Raw genomic sequence first — 13,485 nt, 5'->3', positions numbered from 1 at the left:
CTATTGTGCTGTTTGTTGCCTCAGCAACAATTAGGTTGAGGTTCTTTTGCTTTAGAAAGTGTGAATGTCTTACTTTATGGTGACAATTAATATATTACATTCGGCCCTGAGTATTCAAGCGTTCCGCACTGACAGATTCAACCAGCTGCGGACTGTAAACACAGCACACAATCCGCGGTCGTCTGAATTTGCAAATTGGAACCGCGGATGTGGGAGGGGGTTTGTGGCACTTGAGCATCTGCAGGGTTTGGTTTTGGAAACAGTCCTCTGCAGGTACCAAGGGACAGCTGTATAATCTGGATAATAAACATAGCAGTTAGACAGGAAGAAGCAAAAATGTTAAATAAACATGTTGTACTGGTCCCTGTTTGCAACATAAAGACAACTTTGTGGGTATTAATGACTATTAACACTAGACCCAGTAGACATGGTCTATCTTGCTATCATATTGTAGAGAAACAGTTGCTTTTTTTCTTTTTCCTTCAAAAGCAGATTTAATCCTCAAAGAAACACAATACTGAGCAGATTATTCAAAACATTTGCTAAGATCTTTTATGACAAATATATGGAACACACTAGGTAATGAAATGGAAAAAAACATAGAAATGCTATTTTTAAACTTTGGAAACATTTTACCTGCTTTAAAATGTGATTCAAAGTTTTTCCTTGCTTTCATTTCTTTTTATTTTTTTCTTTTTTCTAAATGGGTGAGGTTATTAACCCCTTGTTTTTTTTGTTTTTTTATTTTTTTGCGGCTCACGGGCCTCTCACTGTTGTGGCCTCTCCCGTTGTGGAGCACAGGCTCCGGATGTGCAGGCTCAGCGGCCGTGGCTCACGGGCCCAGCTGCTCCGTGGCACAAGGGATCCTTCCGGACCGGGGCACGAACCCGTGTCCCCTGCATCGGCAGGTGGACTCCCAACCACTGCGCCACCAGGGAAGCCCTCATTTCTTTTTAAATTTAGTTATTCCATTACTATCTAGGTTTGCACGTTGGTCCTTAATTTTGTTCCCTTTAGCTATTTTTAACTTTATTTGAAGGAGTTCATTCACAAGTCTTTGAAGGAAATTAAGAAAACAATCTCATTCACAATAACAACAAAGGGATAAAACACTTAGGAATAAACTTAACCAAAGAGGTGAAACACTTGTACACTGAAAATTATAAAGCATTAACGAAGGGAATTAAAGATACAGGTAAATAAAAAGACATCTGTGTTCATGAACTAGAAGAATTAGTATTTTAAGATATCCATAATCCAAAGTGACCTACCAATGCAATGCAATCCCTATCAAAATCCATACGGCTTTCTTTACAGACGTAGGAAGGTCATCCTAAAATTCACAGGGTACCACAAAAGACCCTGAATAGCCACATCAATGCTGAGTAAGAAGAACAACCTGGAGGTATTTCATGTGCTGATTTTAAAATGTATTACAAAATAGCAATCACCAAAGGAGTAAGATACTGGTCTAAAAGCAGATGTAGACCAATGGAACAGAGTAGAAAATGCAGAAATAAACCCGTGCATACATATATGGTCCACAAATCTTTGACAAAGGTGCCAAGAACACACAATGGGGGATGGATAGTCTCTTCAGTAAATGGTGTTGGGAAAACTTAATATCCACCTGCAGAAGAATGAAATTGGACTTTTATCTTACACAGTATAAAAAATCAGTTCAAAATAAATTGGATGCTTAAATGGAAGACCTGAAACCATCACAGTTTTAAACCATTATGTATTTCTGACAGCTGGTGAGGCTTTGATCCTTCACTTCTAATATAAACTCAACCCAGTGTGTATACCTGTGCCCCGAGGCACATGGCAAGGATGTTCCTTGTAACATTATGCTTAGTTCCAGCCATGTACAAATGGCTTAAAATAAACCATGTACCCTACGATACATTCTGCAGATGAATATAGTAACAAATTGTGATATCATAAAGGAACAGTATACAGCAAGGAGAATGAGTACGTTATAGTTACATGGAACAACGGAAGTGAACCTCACAGAACACAGTGTTGAATAAAAGAAGGAGATATATAATCATATATATATATATATACACACACACACATATATATAAAACCTATATCATATATATATATATATACACACACACATATATATAAAACCTATATCAAATATATATATATATATATATATATGATTTGATTAAGACAAACTATAGTCGTGTTTTGGAATGCATTCTTGGTTGGAATAAAAAGTACTTCAGTAAAGATGACAAACGGTCAGAACAGTAGTTACTCTAGAAGCCAGCTGTGCATGGGGAAGAATACAGAGGGCGAGACACGATCTAAGCTGGAACAAGCCACTTTTCCTGACCCAGACTGTGGTTACACAGGGGTTTGGCTTTTGGATAATCAAGCGGTACATCTATGTTTTATGAACTTTCTATACATGTATTACAGTTTATAAAATCCCATTTTTAAAATAGCACACACTGTGTATTATTAATAACGGTTTTATAACAAACTCATTAAAAATTATAGAGTTTTGTGAGTTTTATAGGAAGAAAGTGTTCCAACGAATGACAGGGTTAAATCGCCCTGTCATTCTGGGGCCATTGCAATGATATAAAATTTTAGTTATGAATTATATCAACTTAATCATTATATTATTTCTCAATTAAGTCAGTCTTTCATTTTAATTCAATTTGATAAAACTTACAGTTTCTCTGTGTTTATGACTTCTCTGCATTGGCAAGAGGAAAAAAGAGATTGAAGTGGTCTACATAATCATGAGAAGGAAATATTTGAGCTTCCTAAGACTGAACTTTGAGTTTGCTGTCTCTTCCCACATCTATAATTTGCTGGAAGCTGAAATATTAAGGATGATATATTGATATTTTTCAAGAATTATCATTAAATACAATTTTATTAGTTTGAACTGAGTGTAGCTTGGAGGAATGAGCTCAGGATGTAACTAATAAAAATGGGATTATCGGATCTGCAAGGGATATTTCTTCATGCTTGTTCTCCAGGCCAAAGACCGACCTGATCACTTTCTATGCCAAAGAAAAGGGTTGTTCTCAGTTCTGCAGAAAGACCAAAAGGCACCTGCTGTTCCTCATCATTACCTTGACTCCTGTGAAATGATCATATGGTTGAGACATAATGCATTTTCAGAACGTTCATCCTACACTTGTCACAGCAAATAATAACTCTAAAGAAAAACTGTGTCACTTAATCTTATTTTAAAAAAAGAAACAAATGAGCAATATAGGCATAAGGATATTTCAAACAGAATGTTTTAGAAACAAGTAGAATTAAAAGAAAATAGTTTCCTATACCTATGAAATGACAAGCGAACTGCCAACCACGTATCACACACTTTTCAGATAAATATTTCGAAGACTTGCCTATTTTTTCAGCTTTATTGAGGTATAAATTGACCAATAAAAATGTAAAATAAGAACCAGGGCAAGGCAAATGAGACATTCTACTTGAATGTACCAAAAACACTCAGTAACCAAGACAAGTAATATTTAAAAAATTCAAACTGCAAAGTGTCACCAGCAAAGCCCATTAACAATTCCCAGGAAATAAAAATAAAATCTGGGTAATAAAATAATGGTGTTATAATTGAGAGACCCATTGACGGGCCAACTTTCTCTATCTCGCAGCCGGTGTTGGGGCCAGGGTGTACTACACAGGAAGGTTAAATGTGTTCGGGTTGCGGATGATACCCAGAAAACTTCCAATTCTGCAGAATGCACCCTAATGGCCTACCCCCAAACAAAAGGGGCACTGGAAGGGAGAATCCCTCACAGACCCCGCAGGGGGATGGAAACGGCAGATCCTGGCCACTACCCTCCAAGGCACATGGTTTGAACAGGTGGTGAATTATGGAGCCCAGAGGCTCCTAGGCGGGCGCTCTGACTGACCCTCAAGGAGCCCTGGCTGACACTGGACATGGGGGAAAGCCTGTAGAGTTCTTAGTCAACACTGATGCCACCTACTCAGTAATGAACACGAGATCAGGCACACCCAGTCACAAGAGCTGTAAAGTAATGGGGGTATCAGGGAAGGCCTAAGATGAGCATTCACAGAGTCATTAGAATACAAATTGAACAAACATACCCTTACCCATTCCTTCCTATATGTTCCCCAAAGCCCTATACCCCTGCTAGGAAGGGATATAAAAAAATGTAAACTATTAAAGTGATTTAATATACACATATATTGTCAAAGAGTGCTTCCCATCTAGTTAATCAACATATCCATCAACTCCCATATTTACTTATATATGTATGTGTATACACACACACACACACACACACACACACACACATATATATATGTTTGGTGAGGACATTTAAATTCTAATCTCTTAGCAAATTTTAGATATACAATACTGTGTTATCAACCATAGTCACCATGTATACATTAGGTCCTCAGATCTTGTTTATCTTATACATGAAAGTTTGCACCCTTATACCAATCTCTCCCCGTTTCCTTCACCCCCCCAGCTGCTGGAAATCATTTTCTACCCTATATTTCTAGGAGCTTGACTTTATTTTTTTTTATTCCACATATAAGTGATACGGTGCATTATTTATCTTTCTCTTTTAGCATAATGCCCTCAAGCTTCATCCATGGCAGGATTTCCTTCATTCTCATGGCTAAATAATATTCCATATATATGTGTGTACATATGTATATGTGTGTGTGTGTGTGTGTGTATATATATATATATATATATAAACTCACATCTCCTTTATCCATTCATCTATTAACAGTTTGTTTCAATATCTTGGCTATTGTAAATAACACCACAATGATATGGGTGGGAAGATATCTCTTCAAGATCCTGTTTTCATTTCCTTTGAAAATATACCCAGATGTGGCATTGCTGGATCACATGGTAGCTCTATTTTTAGTTTTTCTGAGGAACCTCCATACTGTCTACCAGAGTGTCTGCACCCGTTTACATTCCCACCAACAGTGTAGGAGGGTTCCCTCTTCTCCACACCCTCATCAATACTTACCTCTTATCTTTTGATTTTAGCCATTATAACAAGTGTGAGGTGATATCTCACTGCACGTTTTGATTTGCATAAACTTTTTTAAGCTACTTGTGAAAATACACCCAATACATGAAGCCTGTGCTGCACAGCAACATTTTATTCTTTAAATTTTGATCATTTTATTGTACATTATTTTTTCTTGTTTGAAATAGACTTTAATTTTTAGAGCAGTTTTAGGTTCACAGCATTATTGAGTGGACGGGACAGAGACTTCCTGCAGACCTCCTGCCCTGATACCTACAGCCTCTGCGCCTCCGCCCACTATTAGCATCCCCCCACCGGACGGCACATTTGTTACAACTGCTGATCCTACGTAGACACACATTATCGTCCGAAGTCCATGCTTTACATTAAGGTTTGCTCTTGGTGTTGTACATTCTGTAGGTTTTAACAATGTGTAGGGACATGTATCTACCACTATGGTGTCGTACAGAATAATTTCACTGCCCTAAACCTCTTGTGCTCAGCCTTTTCATCCCTCCCTACTCAACCCCTAGAAACTGATGATCTTTTTACTCTCTCCATAATTTTGCTTTTTCCAGAATGGCAGATAGTTAGAAGCAAACAGTATGTAGCTTTTTCAGATTGACTTCCTTCACTTAGTGATACATATCTAAGTTTCATCCATGTCTTTCATGGCTGGATGGCTAGTTTCATTTTATCACTGAATAGCAACCCACTGTCTGGATGGAGCACAGGTTACTTATCCTTTCACCCACAGAAGACCAACTTGGTTGCTTTCAAGTTTGGGCCATCAGGATAAAAGTGCTGTACACAGCAAAGCACAGCTTTTTGTGTGGACATAGGTTTTCAACTAATTTAGGTAAATACCATGAAGTGTGATTGCTGAAATGTATGGTAAAAGTATACTTAGTTTTGTAAGACACAAGCAAACTGTCTTCCAAAGTGGCCGCACCATTTGCCTCCCCACCAGCAGTGGATTAGAGTTCCTGTGGCTTCACATCCTCACCAGCATTCGGTGCTGTCGGTGCTCTGGATTTGGCCATTGTAATGGGTGTGTAGTGGTATCTCGTTGTTTTAGTTTGCATTTTCCTGATGACATCTGATGGGGGCCATATTTTCATGTTTACTTGCCATCTGTATATCTTCTTTGGTAAGGTATCTATTAATGTCTTTGGCCCACTTTTAAGTTAAATTGTTTGTTTTCTTATTGTTGAATTTCAAAAGTTCTTTGTATATTTTGGATAGCAGTCCTATATCAGATACATGTTCTGCAAATATTTTCTCCCAAACTGTGGCATGTCTTCTCATCCTACTGATAGTGTCTTTTGCAGAGCAAAGGTTTTTCTTTTAATGAAGTTCAGTTTAGCAATGATTTATCTCACAGATCCTGCCTTTGGTGCTGCCTCTAAAATGTCATCACCGTATCCAAGGTCATCTTGATTTTCTCCTATGTTGTCTTCTAGAGGTTTTATGGTTTTGCATTTTACATTTGGGTCTGTGATCCATTTTGAGTTAATTTTTGTGAAGGATGTAAGGTCTGTGTCTAGGTCCACTTTTTTTTGCACGTGGATGTCCAGTTGTTCCAGCACCATTTGTTGAAAAGACTTCTAGTACTGCTGACCCTTGAGCAACATGCATTGAACTGTGAAGGTCCACTTACATGTGGATTTTTTTCAACGGTAAATATTACAAGACTACATGATTCTGGTTGCTTGAATCCGCACTTGTGGATCCGCGTATATGGAGGCAACTTGGCTACAGAGGGCCGACTGTAAAGCTATATGCAGATTTTCCACGGAGGGGGGGTTGGCACCCCTAATCCCATGTTGTTCAAGGTCAACTGTACTTGAAAGAGAAAAAGAAATGCAGGGTTCTTGGTGAACAGGGTATTTCCAAACACAACAGTGGTGGACAAGCTTGTTGAAGACCCATCCCACTCCCAGGAACAGCTGGAATAAAAGACGCAAAAAACCTAAAATGAGGATAAAACCATTTTAGAAGATATTTCAGTGTTATCAAGGCACAAAGACGTAAGCAGCCCAGCTCCTAGTGGAAGGAAAGCTCAGATGGGTGAGGACCCTTTCGGGGTCACTTCCCAGCTTCAGGGTCTGTCCCTTGTGAGCTGGCTCCTAGGGGCTGAAATGGTGGGTCTCTGTAGATTCAAGGTTCAAGTCACACATGTTGGATTTCAGTTCCTTCCAAGAAAAAACTCAGCAGGATACAACGTAAGAGTAAACATAAATGAGAACAGGCCAGGCCTCATAAGGACGGGAGCCTAGTTCACAAGCACTCAATCCTGATTGGGGTTAAATCGTACTTCTGATTTTATTTTGCCAGAAATAAAAGTAACACTCTCTGAAGGAAGATATCCTCTGGAGCTCAAGTCACATACATGACTTTTACATGCAACGTCTACTCTTTATGCAATACTGAGAAACCATACAAGGAGGCAAAATTAAATAGAACTCAGAAAATCAGGAGAGAAAAGATGACAGGGGAAGCACACAGGCATAGAAGGTTCAGATTCTGGGTGTACCAGGTTCAGAGTTAAAAACTTCTATACTCAGTATCCTCAAAATTTAGATGACTAGTTCAAAACTTTTATCAGATAACTGGAAATTACAAAATAATAAGACACGTACCTAGAGATAAAAATAGAAGAGCTGACACTTCAGCTCAGTATCAAGACGTGTAGAAGTTTACATAGAGCTGAAGAGAGGAACACAGAATTAAGTGAATTTAACACTGCATACGAATCAGCATGACAATCAGTTGCATTTCTATGCTTAAGGGGTAGACCATTTTTCGACCCCTTGAGTGTGTGTACGTGGGTGTACATAGCTGATTAGCAGAAGTTTAAATGTTACAACTAAGAGCAGGTGGAGTAACAGATGTTTCCCGAGGTCACAGTGATCAAAGATGGATACAGAGGCCAGAGAATAAGAATCCTTGCGGTACTCCTCCCCCTGCAGACCTTCAGAATTCATCTCAAATCCCTGAATCAGGGCTTCCCTGGTGGCGCAGTGGTTAAGAATCCACCTGCCAATGCAGGGGACACGGGCTCGAGCCCCGGTCCGGGAAGACCCCACATGCCACGGAGCAACTGAGCTCGTGAGCCACAACTACTGAGCCTGTGCTCTAGAGCCCGCGAGCCACAACTACTGAGCCCGCGTGCCACAACTACTGAAGCCCGCGCTCCTAGAGCCCGTGCTCCGCAACAAGAGAAGCCACCGCAATGAGAAGCCCGTGCACTGTAACGAAGAGCAGCCCCCGCTCTCCGCAACTAGAGAAAGCACGCGCGCAGCAACGAAGACCCAATGCAGCCAAATATAAATAAAATATATAAATTTATTTTTAAAAAAATCCCTGAATCAAAGGAGCAGAGATGCGTGTCTCCCAAATCACAACCACCTCTACGATCCACAGGCCTTTATTTCAGACTGCAGCATCCAGCGCACTAAGAACCACGTCTGCTTCTGATCTTCTTTCCAAGAGGCTGTGACACAAGCGAGTCTGCACTGATGATGCTACGTGGCCATGGCAACCACGGGGCACCTCACTGGAGTTTTCCCTCAGCGTCTTCTGGGGTGGAGCCTGGACTGGGCCCCCCGCCTTCTACTACGGGTGCCTCCTGTCTCCTCCGCCCCTTGTTCACCTGGTCAGCGACACCCTCCCAGCACCTGAGGCCATTTTGCTTAAGAAACAGGGCCAGACTATGTCCAGTCACAGCCTTGACGTTATGTGGCCTCAAGGCCACCATCGCCCTGGAAGCCAGGCCGGCCCGCCCTCCCGCAGGGCAACAGCCAGGCCCTCGGGCACTTCTCCCCGGGAAGACCACTCTCCCGGCCGCGCTGCTACGTCAGGCGCCTGCCGTCTGAGGACCGTCCCAGCAGGTGATCTTATGTTTGTGGAGGCTCTTACAAAATGTTTGCTGTGTTAATGTTCCTTTAGGAGAAATTTACAAAAATGAATTTCAAGGAGAGCTTTAAATGGAAAAGAAATAAAGTTGCAAAATGAGCTAAATGTCCCCTGAGTGGTGAGGCAGAAGCGGAAAGAAATACTGCTCACCATGGGGAAGGGAACCGGCTTGATCGCGAGTTTACAGGTGAACTTTGGTCACGTTTACATCAGCTGCAAAAACCCGGCTCCTCTCCTGCCTGCAGCCGCTTCCCTGAAAACCTCTGCTGAGCCAGCGATTCTGGGGCAGCGCCGGGCCCCTCGCACGGGGACCATGGCCGGCGCTCGGACTTGTCACTGCAAAGCGCTGGCTATAGGGGCTTCTAGCAAGACACGGAGATTCAGCAGCTTGGGGCTCTGCCAGGGCGCTTTGGAGAGAAGCGATCAGGCAAGGGGAAAGGGACCCCAGTGCCAGCGCGAGGGAGCGGGGAGCGGCAGGGGGCCGGGGGCACGGACAGGGCTGGGGCCTGCTTTCTGCAGACCCGTCGGTGTCACCCGAACCACTTTGCTCTCCTTAGGCCGGCTTTTCTCTGACAATTATAAAATACATCTGGGCCACCGTGATTCACAATTAAAGAGGAGAACTCCCTCTCTCTCTCTCCCTCTCCCTCTCTCTCTCTCTCTCTCTCTCTCTCTCTCTCTATATATATATATATATATATACATACATACATATACATACACACATATATGTGTATAGTTCAGAATTCAAGAGGAAAACAACATATATACATACATGAATACATATACACTGGCTTCCATATGTACTTGTGAATTATGTACATACATATTTACCAAGAGATACAGCAGACATAAAGGCAAAGCTTCTATGTAGAAAGGTAACAACATCAGCTGGTTGTAACCTGTGCCTTTTTCCTTTCCCCACTCCAAAACTGCAGTAATTTGTTCAAGCCTCTGTCATAAACATCTGCAAAACAGCAGTGAACTGAATACACAATGCAGTAGTACAACTTAGATTGCGCTTTCGAGGACTGAGAACTAAAACAGAAAAATGTAAAACATTTGTTATGCTATAGAGCAAGGGACTGCAAGGGAAATGAGGTAAATGAGTCAGGGAAGGGAAGACGGGAAGTGCTGCGAAGGGGCTGGCATTTCCCACAAGGTGACCGACCGCAGGGTCTCCCAGAGGGGACATTTGAGGACAGGTGTGCAGGAGCAGAGAATCCACCACAGGGCAGAGCGTGGAGGCAGGGGGACCAGCAAGGCACCGCGGGAATGCAGGCGCCTGCAGGACCACCTGGGGGCTGAGAGGCCAGGCAGCTGGAGAGGATAGCTGATGATGAGATGAGATTGACCATGACCTCAGATGCGCCCCCCGCGGGCCCTGGGGGGCCCTGGCTTTACTGAAGGACTCACGGTGGAGATATTTTGGACGGTGGAGCTGAACTGAAAGTGCGTGTGCGTGTGTGCGTGCACGCATGTGGACAGAGACGCAGGAGCGTTAAGTGACAACTCAGCGGGAACGAGCTCGGTGCCTGTGTCTCCGCCTTTAGTAAGACGAAGAGTCGGGGAAGGAATGAGGCACCACTTGTAGGAACTACAGGATCCAACGATCCTGCACAGGAGACCCAGGGAGCAAAGGAGGTGAGGAGAATGCAGATTCAAAGGTGCAGGAAGAAGCGGTTTGCAGGTGACCTTGACTGGTCTCTGTGAACCCCTCCATGTTCAGAGTGCGAGGCTGACAGAGGGAGCAAAAGCCTGGGGTGCAAACAGCACAAACCAAGACACCTCTCCGCAGGTGACGTCTCCCCGCCTGAGTCTAAATACCGTCCTCCTACGGCTGAAGTTTTCACAACACAAATTAATTAATCCATGTTTTTAAATTAAATTTCAATACTTGCTTTGTATTGCTGAATCAACATCTCAAGCAATTTGCCAAATCTCATTTTGGTGGTGAGATTAAAATGTGCCCAAACCCACAGTGACAGCACCCAGGACGTGTCATGATTGCAGCCACGGAAACAGCAGGACACGGCATGAGGACTGGTCATGAAAAGTGAAATCCCGTATGTCACTTAATAAACATCTTTGCTGATAAATATCTATGGAGAAAGGAAACTCTCATCAGAATGGTTGGTTGAAAAGGTTAAAAGTCTTAAGGCATCATTATAACCTAAAAGATTTGTTAATAGTTACAGGTTAGAAATATTCAGGCCTGGGGGTTTCATTGATGCTTTATTTCAATGTAAGTATTTCTTTAAATATGTATTACTGTAGCAGAGATGTAGTGGAATTTTGCTGTCAAAAATATGCATGCAAATAGGACATCATAGGTAGGACCGTAGAGGATTCTGTGGGGATCAACGGAACGTGTTTTAGTAGACTAAGCTAACGTGTATTTGAAATTAATATGGAAGCAATAAAATCAAATCACATTTCTTACAATACATTTTAATTTCATTGCTATACTGACATTACAATTTTTTTCTACTACATAATTTCAGAGGAAAAAACCCAATAAGTTCCACATATACAAGAAGTTTATGAAGGGAATCAGATTACTAAAAATTTAGAGAGCTTATAGTGAGGCTTGGCCTAATTTCCTATTCTGATAAACACCAGTGACTACGGGACCGTCGTGAAAATAAATAAGCCATTGAAATATAGAAATAGTTTTTTCTGAAAAGCGTTTTTGTCACTAACAGATATTTCATAACAGAACAATTAGTTTCTCCTTCTACAGGACTTTCAACTTGTATTTCCATTTAGTGTATTTTTAGTTTCTACGTTTGCATAAATAATACATTCTCCTTAATACCAGGCTGTAGTTAAGTTCTTACTCAACTGAAATGATGTTATAAAAACTCCAATAACTGAATAAATAAAAACCAAACAAGAGCAACAAGCATTTTTCAGCTTTTTGAGCAAAATCACGACCTTTTTTCTCTAACTTCAGTTAATCAAATCAATCATGAATACAGATCTGGACAGAGGTAATCTACACATAGAGTCAAAGTTTATGACTTTGTAGAAACCTGATACTATTTCACTGGGGCAGGAAAACTGCTGTTATAGCAAACCCCATCCTAAACTCTGATTCTAATTATCAAATAAATTCTCAGTGATGTAAAACTCTCTAAAGTGGAAAACTTGAGAGAGGCTTCTTCTGTTGCAAAGAATGTCTGCTGAGATGAACTACGGTTACTTCCTCTTCTGGAATGGAGGGGGGTGTCCATAGAACCTCAAGAAGAGCTCAGTACCTGAGGAATAACTGCTTTCCTCCATCCTCTATGTATGTAAGGTGTTCTCCACTAAGACAGTGGGGGAGAGACATTTTCCGCCTCCTCCTGCTCCCACTGGGGTAGCCAACGTTTTATAAAAAGACTTTGGAACTTCACTCCTTGCTTTTGCACTCAAAACTCATAGCAGAAGGCAGATGGGGACCCACGTTGTTACAGGATGGCTTTGGATCTACATTTATTTATAAATAATTACATATTTGGTACTTTACACTGGCGCTTCATCTTCAGACACCAACACCTGCATTCGTTTCCTGCTGCAGGAATGTAAAAATTACTGCAAACTTGGTGGCTTTACACAGCACAAATTTGTTATATTACGGTTCTATTGGTCAGGAGTCTACAACCGTTCTCACGGAGCTGAAATCAAGATGCCAGCAGGCTGCATTCCCATTTCTTCACCTTTTCCAGCTTACAGAGGCCGCTTGCATTCCTTATCTCATGACCCCCTCCTCCATCCTCAAAGCCAGCACCTAGGCATCTCTGCCCTGCTTCCATGGTCACACAGTCCCTATAATTTCTTTCTCTCTCATTCACTCACCCGAGCCTGGAAAGGTTCTCTGCTTTTAAGGACTCGTGTGATTTCATTGGATAAACCAAGACGATACGGGACAATGTCTCCGTCGCAATATTCTCTACCAAAATTACGTCTGAAAAGCCCCCTTTTCCGTGTAAGGTAATATATTGACAGGTTCCAGGGATTAGGAGACGACACCTCTTTGGCGGCCATTATTTTGCTTCTCATATTATTGGTGACATATTTTTTAAAGCAACGCAAAAATCAGTGTGTTGAGAAAATGTGCTCGAGAAACTTATCCTTGATACGTTAGTGTGGATTCAAGGAAATATTTCAAAGGGAATTACACTGCGATATTTTTAATTAATTCTTGCACCTTAAAATACTTTAATTAGACAATAATTTAATATCTAGAGAGTTATATTTGAATAATTCTTTGAAAAATTAAATAAACCCAACATTGATATGACTCCTTTAAATACGTTAGCAAATAGTCCAAATTGATCCTGGGATGTTCTGTCACTTATCTTCCCTTGTCAAAAAGCTAAGGCATCCAATTCTGTGTCTTGCTTGGATCAGAGATAAAATAGGAGCCTGGCATTGACTAAAGACTGTACTAACTGCTGTGGTGAAATACAATTTATGAAACCTGTATTGTAAGCCTGTTTCTGCAATTCACTTGCCTCCTGACCTTGGGAAAGTCATTTAACCAAGACTGTATTTTAAGCTCCTC

At 41.4% G+C, this 13,485-nt stretch overlaps 1 protein-coding gene across 2 annotated transcripts in view; it reads right to left on the bottom strand.

Moving 5' to 3' along the window:
• SNTG1 (syntrophin gamma 1) overlaps window positions 1-13,485 on the bottom strand; it is a 473,934-nt gene that overhangs the window by 61,590 nt on the left and 398,859 nt on the right. The gene's annotated exons all lie outside the window — the stretch shown is intronic.

This window comes from Orcinus orca, chromosome 17 (assembly GCF_937001465.1).
Source record: "Orcinus orca chromosome 17, mOrcOrc1.1, whole genome shotgun sequence".
Lineage (NCBI taxonomy): Eukaryota > Metazoa > Chordata > Mammalia > Artiodactyla > Delphinidae > Orcinus > Orcinus orca.
Note: the sequence above shows the minus strand (reverse complement) of the source record. Positions and strands in the feature narration are given on the sequence as shown.